At 42.6% G+C, this 8,773-nt stretch overlaps 1 long non-coding RNA gene across 1 annotated transcript; it reads left to right on the plus strand.

Moving 5' to 3' along the window:
* Positions 1-3,660, plus strand: LOC146176886 (uncharacterized). Its single transcript, XR_014701229.1, has 3 exons — positions 1-101; positions 932-989; positions 3,434-3,660. It is a non-coding gene; the product is annotated as an uncharacterized LOC146176886 (long non-coding RNA).
* Positions 3,661-8,773: the final 5,113 nt, after the last annotated feature.

An 8,773-nucleotide genomic window follows, 5' to 3' on the forward strand; every position in this document is an offset into this window, starting at 1 on the left:
TGTACCCGCCTGTTGAATATAAAAGTGGAACTGTAGATGCAGCCAATTCATACGAACGCTTCGCATTCCCTCAGTGACATTCGCCGATTCTTGGCATCTAGGTGAGTTGTGTCCGTCTATATTACTTTCCTATACTCTTTTCTCTACTGTTGACTGCTTCCTCCAAACTAAAAAACGTTTCTTAAAACAGCTGACTGTCTGTGCTCTGGAAGTCTTTATGCAGGAAAGTTTTTTTCTGTGAACTGAAATGGCACAATAAAACTGCAACAAAAGAATTATCCAGGGCTTTTTGGCGAACTGAGAAAAGTTATTAATTCTGAACAATTTTAAATTTCTGAAGAAATGACAACAGCCGGTACATCGCAAGGAACTGTGCCGATTGCTCCGAAATACTTCGCAAGTGTTTTCGGGGTCCATGGTTAAAGCATCCTATATTTCACTGATATACGCACGTGGAAATAGAGTTAATATTATTTTCAATTCTAAAAAAACATGTTCTAAAGCATTTCGCGACAGGTCCTAAATTATGATCAACTGAAATTCTTCTAATCCCGTTTTCCAGTCGCTCGAGAATTTCTCCTGCATCGTGCCTTTTTAGAACTCTTTAGACTGGTAAAATAGGATTAGAAAGTTAACATATTGTGTGAACATATTCGCTTTGCAGGCGCTTTGTTCAGCGGACAGAAAATGAGTTGTCAGTCCGCGCTGTGTTTTTTCTTTCTAATCTTTGTTGTCGTCCTTCGCGCTGTTTATTTCAGTGTGCAACCAACTAACCCACACTTCAACGCTTGCAAGAAAAGAAAGTCTGGTAATAATTTCGAGAAACTGATGGCAAATAGCACCCAGTGAGCTGTGCGGACATATTAAGGAGGAAAGTTGAGTTACAAGCGGCGAAATAGTACATTGCCTTTCCTCTTTTGTTTTTTTACAGATTTAGATAGAGATGACGAGCCTTCGAGGATTCATCATGCTGGTGGCCTTTCTTATGGGTGTGTTTATTTGAATGGTTGATTCTTGCTATATTTCATTGGCAAGCATTCGTACATGGTTGGTTTGTGTGGTTTAACGTCCCAATGCAACTCAGGCTATGAGAGACGCCGTAGTGGAGGGCTCCGGAAATTTAGACTACCTGGGGGTCTTTAACGTGCATTGACATCCATTCGTACTTGCCGCCACGCTAGCAGTGCAAAATCAATCCAATGAAAGCGGCGAAATGTGGAAGGGTACCGGACTATGTATACCCTATGAAAACAAATCTCGCTAAATATCGGATCAGCCTTTGTTGCTCAATAACATGCGGTACTTATAACCAGGATTAAAGGCTGTGCGTAGCCAACATATGGAACCTATAGAACCTACTATGGAGCTTACGCGTTTGAGTTTAACATCTAAATTTGGTCCAGGAGCAATCCCGAGCTTGTAGCCAGCATTCACTAAGCGGCTGCGTTTTCGCTCCAAAGGTATGAAGGCATAGGTTATGAGCACCAGTGTTTATTATACAGAGAAGCGGCACTGCAAACACTGCACTGGTCATCCAGACCTCGTTACAAGCCATAGCTCCCCCGTAGCACTCAAGAGCGGGGCCGCAGCGACGCGCATATCATGCAAAGGTACACACGAGCTCGCGGCAGAGATAAGTGCGCTCAAAGACAGTACGGCTAACTAAATTGCCAAAGCGGGCACGACACGAGAAAAGGGAGGATGAAGAATGCGCGGGGCACATATCGACGACACAGTTAGCTTGTTCTTCGCTGAATACTCGTCGCCACCGGCCCTGCCCCGCGGGGATGGGGAAACGTGCCAAACGAGGCTCTCCCGAGTCGTAAGCCTCAACGCTGCAGAGCCATGCGCCGGACTCCTTTTGGGCCTGGTTTTGAGCAAGCATACTAGGTGCGCGCGCCCATAAACCGCGGTGGCCACTCGTCCATAACCGGAGAACCCGCAGTGAAAAACGCACGCACGTACTGCTGCCCAAGTCGCTGGCGGTTTTCCCTTCCGTTTCCCACGCGCAGCCTCGCTTCGAAACAATACCTTGTTACATCAACAGGAGATGACCCAATGGCGACGCAGGCTGACATGGGAAGAAAGGGACGGAACGAATGTTGTGAGAATAGCTCTCGAAACAGCAGCCCTCCTCGCCTATCGAATAGGCCATTCGCAGTCATTATCAAAATTGGTCTTTTTTGAAATAACACTTTTTAACTAGCCATTTTCTACAAATTCCTCACTTCTGCACTCGCGGACCTTCGATAAGATTCAGTAAACAATTGTATTGTAGAACCGCTGGAGTTCGTTTAAGGGAGATTTCCAGAGGAGCTTTTTTGCCTTATAGTTAAGGGAAACACACTACTGCATAAAATGTTTGGTAGGCCTCAAAATGGCGGCAGATTTAGGGTCCGCCTGGAATATGGGGACAACACACGGCGATTCTAAACTTATTATTCAGTGTTTTTTTTTTTTTTTTTTTCACGCAGCACACCATGGGTTGGTGTAGTTGATTTGATGGTTGCTGTATGAGTAATATGTGCACATAATTTGATTATTTTCAAGCCGTGCGCGGCGACCTAATTCTGACTGTCCGCAGTAGAGCACTTTGAATCCAATTCATAAATGAAAGACCCTCTGCCCCTTTACCCTCCACAAAAACGAAACAGCACAGTGTCACGATTTGCAGTATGCTGACCCGCATAAGTTGTCGAAGCCCGGCAGTCTCATAATCACGCATATATATATTCTATAAGTCCTGTTGAATGTTCACCGCATCAACAAAAGTTTTTAGATATCTTCTTTAGCTTGATTTTGCAGTTCTGTGGTGAACTCGAATTAGCGCAAACAGTCTTTTTTGCGAAGTTTATTGCCTCAGGGCATAAAAGGAATGCTATGATTGTTTTTCTTTTTCTTCGTTATTACTGTATTACTACTCGATGCACTCACGAAACAGCTAGTGAGCTCAAAACTGCGGTCCAAAAAAGACAATGTTCTTTTCGTGCTTGATTAGAATATTTCGTGTTTTTGTGATCACGTACCCCTTTTCTTTGTTCGTTAGTTCTGTTTAAGACTTCAGAGGCACCTCAAAACATTTAACAGCCTTAGCACGGAAAGTCGTGCCAGTAATCGTAATTAATATACGTCGGCTCAGTAGCAAAGTTGGGTGTCAATGCTTTTCTAAAATGTCATCTTACAGGACAGCGCAATGAATCTCAAGCACTGAGTGAGGTAGAAAATCGACAATCTTCAGTAACCTCTTTCGGCAAAGTGCGCATAATATTCGGGAACTTTTGTGAAACTTTTTTGGCTCTAATCCTTGTAGATTGCACTTTCTGGTATTAGAATTGTCTTTCCTGAAGAAGTGCCAGAATATGATAATATATTATATAAGAAACATCCCAACAAAGAATACCGAGCAAGAGATTGCTTTTTTGGGTTTCCGCAGCAGCCATGCTGATCACCGCTCCAGGCGTGACTGCATTTGGTATGGCTACATACGGGCAAGGACGGGAGATGCAAGCGCGATTGGCCGATGCAGAGCCGGAGCCTACATCCTGAGCAATCAAGAAATGAACGCCAACTATTTTCTCTGTAAATCAGCCCAGGATTATAACAATGACTACAATGTAAAAATATCAAGATTGCAGAGAAAATAAAGTTCAAGGCAGAAAATGCATGTGTACAATTGCTGTGCTTGAAAAAAGAATGCTTGACTTGAAACTAAGGTTCTTTATTTCTATCGTTCAGGTACATTTGCTGCACCGTCGCCAACACTAAACGCGAGTTGGTTTCGAAAGGCCAAGAAAATTATTCCCAAAGGGAAGACTTACTACCTGCACTAGGATTTTGAACAAGATTGACCGTTCTCTAGAACCATTATTAAATGTTGGCTTCATATGTAAGATGTAACATCCAATAGATACACCATTTGAGGGACACACTGCTAGTTAGCGCCGCAGTAAGTGTGGGCAAAATTTGCATTCTTCTGCAGTAAAAAAATTTAGCAATAATTTAGTACGCCAGGCGCCGCAATTTTTTTTAAATCATCGCTGGTCCAGCCAAAGGTTATAAATGAAATAAAGGTGACGTGGAAGAAAATAAAACCCATATTCGACCGCTTCTTTTGAAAAGACGTCAAAAGAGCGTTGACAAAGCAACGCTATATCTGATGTTCCTCTTATATTCCCAATTAGCGTGAAATTCGGCCCCGTCGTGTCCCGGTGTCCATGGCACCAAAATAACCTGTCACACCGAGTACCTTCTTACATGTAGCTGAAAAATATCAAATATCGCTTTAAAAATAAATTCAGTTGATGCGAAGGTTCGAGTGTTCCCATTATTAAGGAAACCACTGGTCGCACACAGTACCGTCTTTGATTACCTGACAAAGGCCATCTTTCACAAGTAGTAAAATCATTTAGTGAAAATAATTAGAAGCATCTCGTGGAGAAAAATCCAGCATCCCTCGAAACAGCGACTTCATAAAATCTACTTGCCAAAAAGAACCTCTCACTATCAGTTTGCGATGTTTTCAGCTACAAATAACTATGTGCAAAGGTGTGCGTCAATTTAAAGCAGATACGTTAAGCTTCACCGCTTTAATCCTTAAATCGGAGCAGCTCTGAATAACGAAAAAACATGCGTACACTATTGCGTATTTGGAACGAAACCACGCAAAGCCGCAAAAATGCGGCACACTCGGATCATTTATTCGCCAGCTGTCTCAAGTGCTTTTGCCGAAATTTTATCTTTTAACAATTTATAATATCTAATTACACGGCCTGCCTTAGCTTCTAAATTCACGAGTTCGTGAGTATAATTGGATTATTTTAAAACCTAGGTGTCCTAAGGCTAGCAGCTCTGAATAACGAAAAAACATGCCTACACTATTGCGTATTTGGAACGAAACCACGCAAAGCCGCAAAAATGCGGCACACTCGGATCATTTATTCGCCAGCTGTCTCAAGTGCTTTTGCCGAAATTTTATCTTTTAACAATTTATAATATCTAATTACACGGCCTGCCTTAGCTTCTAAATTCACGAGTTCGTGAGTATAATTGGATTATTTTAAAACCTAGGTGTCCTAAGGCTACTTACCATTCACCAATACTTACTGTAAGACAGTGCAGTCTTGTCCTCTACTTTCTTATATACACTGGCAACGTTTCGCCTGCAATATGAGATAACATCGAAATGAGAAGGGTCACGAATCAAGAAAGCGCCAATCTTTTCTTGCCTTCGGAACATATTTTACGATACATATTACAATGAGTACATTTATATGAAATGCAGACTGAGAATTCCCAACAACATCTTAGCAACCTAAGAAATGGTGATGACATTGCATTGCAGTGCCCAGGCAACGAATTGCGTACGCTGAATAAATGCAGTAATTATGCCAAAAGGAAGAAGGAACAAACCTTTTACGCGGAGATTGTCGCCAAATATGCGATCTTGGCTAGTGGAATATTCTTAGCACAAAAAGCTGTATGTTTGACACATGTTCTCCCTTCACACTTTATTGCATGCCACTATCTTTGCAAAGTGAAGACACAAGGCTTGGACCTTGCCGGTATAGTGCTTTGCCGCAGGAGCTAAGTGGGGCAGAAAAAGGGTGAGCTTTATATTAGCATAGCGCCAAGAATTATAGGTTGCAAGAGCTTGGAGAGAAGATAATAGACAGGGAACGAAGTCGTGTGGAGAGATCTTCAGTTTTTAAGGCAATAGCCTTTATTGATTGATCCTCGTTGGGTCAGTTGGTGAATCATGACTTCAATAAGAGCGTAAGTAGAAGGAAGGGACGGGAAGGCACAAGATAATAGCGCTCTAATCTCTTGTGCCTTCCCGTCCTTTCTTTCTGCTTGCGTGTTATTGAAGTCAAAGCCTTTATTGCCTCATCATTGCCGTCAGCAAAAGTGTCAGGCTTTTGCGGCGGCTCTGATTTTTCAAGACGGGATGACGTCATGGAGGTCGCGACCAATCATAGAGCACCTCCACAGTATGCGCGATTGCGTCCCTTATATGGTATATGCCAATCAGTGATCAATGACTAATTAATGACCAATCAGTAGTTACTAATAACTATTTGCTCATTCATTCGGCTAATTAAATAACACGTACTTATTAGTGACAGGTGAGAAAATAATAATTAATATTTGATCAATAATAATTACCAGTTATTAATTACACATTATTGACTACTTCATGCCAGTTGTGTTAATATGTAACTAATTATTAATTATTGCAAAGCACCCGCTAAAATAAACACAAGAGTAAACGTTGCGAAGTTAAAAGGAGCGTGATCTCTTCGCTGCCAAGCAGAATTCACTAAATAAATGAACTCGGAGGATGTGAAAGAGTAGTCGCTCGCTTTACTCGTAGCAACATTCTCGCTACATGCACAACAGTCGCGTAGCAGAATGCAGCACTCAGGCTTTCGCCTTTCATTACTTTAATCGCCAAAGTGCCTTCGAATTTTTTGTCTGTGTTCTGAGATATTGCTGATATAACATATATACGATTGTGCCGCGTGGTAGCGCTGTGGATTGCATGCAACTGTTAGCAATGCTACGGGTAATGCAAAAAAAGGTACGAGCCTAGCTTGAGGAAGTTTATATGAATAAGGTGAACACCACAGAAGGCAGCGGAAAGTTTTACGGACAATGGCTGAGCGTTCTTATCCCGATAAAAGTAGTTCATTTCTATTCCTTACGTTATAGGTCCCCCAGGGGCAATGTATAAAAGGTGGAGTTTCGTGAATTATTGGAATGAAAAAGAGTTTCTTGAGCAGTTGAGATGGTACGGGGTGATATATAGGTTACACGGAACTCTGCGGCCGAAACCACGACATCCACCGTTGGTCGTTTCCTTCTAGTTGTCCCCTCGAATAACAAAGCTGGTCCTAGATCAGTTCCGTCACTATACAACCACATCAAAGGCCACCTCTGGCTCTATGACAACCGCTTCGGCTCTAAATAAAACGCATGGAAAAGGCTGGGATTATCGTCAAGGTCACACAAGCCACAGACCGGGTGAGTCCTCTTTTTATCGTTCGCAAAAAAAGACTGCCATATCCGAGTGTGTATGCACCCTTGAAAGATAAAGGAATGCATTAAGCGTGAACACTACGAAATGCCAAGGCCAGAAGGTATAGAATCCGAGATAGCGGGCGCAGCAGCGTTCTGAAGACTTGACGCAAACTCGGGGTTTTATTAGATCATATTCCACAAAGAAGCTTACAGAATTTGTACTTTTGCAACCCCGTTCGGTCGATATGTTTTTTTTACAAATGCCTTTCTGTATTTCATCGGAATCGTGAGCGTTTCAAAAAACAATGAACGAAATTTTAAATCGCTTACTGGCTTGAAAGTATACGTGGACGACATACTAGTCTGGGTTACCTCCCGGCAGGAGCATGATGAATGCCGTCAGTCAGCGCTGCAAGCAGCTCGGAATAATCTTGGGAAGTGCACAGTTAACGTTCAAGAAATTGAGTTCTTAGGGGATGTTATCAGTGCAGAAGGTATAAATCAAAGCCCTTCACCAGTGAAAAGTATGTTGGAAATGCGCGCCCCTTCTGAAAACTCGGGATTTCTGCGAATGCTCGGGTTGTAAACTAATTTGGAAAATTTTTACCTGCGCTGGCACAAAGAGCGACTGTTCTCAGAAGCCTGCTAGACAAGACGCAGTTTCCGAATGGACAGATAGCTATGGGAGTGAAAGGGAAACTGATATGCAATAGTATGAGCAAACAACTGTTCCTGTCAATGTTTGACCCAAGGAAACCGACAAAGGTGTTTTGTGATGCATAACAGAATGGAATTGCCGCAGCTTTGTTGCTGCGTCATAGCAATTCCTGGAAACCCGAATTGCTATGACGCTGCAACAAAGCCGCGGCAATCCCATTTCTTGATACATCACAGGACACGTTTGTCGGTTTCTTTGGGCCAAACATTGACAGGCACTTTTGGATACTTAAAAACGCTCTTTGCTTCTCGGCAGGTCGACATGGTTAAATTTAAACATTTACTCTTAGGGGCTATGCCACGTATAGATGGCTAACTCAAAGCAATTTTAGACCTGGCAGTCAATGAGTGAAAGGTGTAAAGGGCTATTGATAATTGAAATCCGGGAAGTCGTCGGGCCAGAATGGCCTGAGAATGACTGTTTATAAAGCATTTAAGACAAATAGCATCGCTCTTGAAAGCGGCATTCAATAAGGCGCGTGCATTGCATGCGTTGACAGCATCATAGGCTTTGTCTCACACTGTGCTCGTACCGAAAACAATAAATAGAAACACTCAGACAGTTGTCATCCTGAGGCCTATCGCACTAACAAAGGTAGATTAGAAAATTTACATGTAGATGCTTGCAGCAAAACTGCAGAAGGTAATACTTGATATTATTCGGGGTTAAGGGCCGCACGGTTTTTGAAAACATTCACAGGGCATGCATGCATGCATGGGTGTTGTGACGCATGATTGCGCCCGGGTCACAGTTCTTGAGCTCAATTTGGAAAAGGCGTTTGATTGTGTAGCGCACAAACTGCTATTCTGTACCTCGAATTAGATTAACCTTGGTTCTGCTAATAAAAAGGGGATGCCCTGGCTTACCATATTTGCACTACCAGGTTATAGTAAACAAATATTTGGAGGCTCCATAAGTGTGCAATGTTCGGTTCCCCAGGGTTGTACCTTAATACTGTGAGCCCTCCACGGATCTTCTTTCATTTGTACATACCATGATCTTTGTCTTCCTCTTGTACATACCATCATCATCGTCCCG

The sequence above is a fragment of the Amblyomma maculatum genome, chromosome 10 (genome assembly GCF_055883805.1).
Source record: "Amblyomma maculatum isolate TAMU_Amacu chromosome 10, ASM5588380v1, whole genome shotgun sequence".
In the NCBI taxonomy this organism is placed as follows: domain Eukaryota; kingdom Metazoa; phylum Arthropoda; class Arachnida; order Ixodida; family Ixodidae; genus Amblyomma; species Amblyomma maculatum.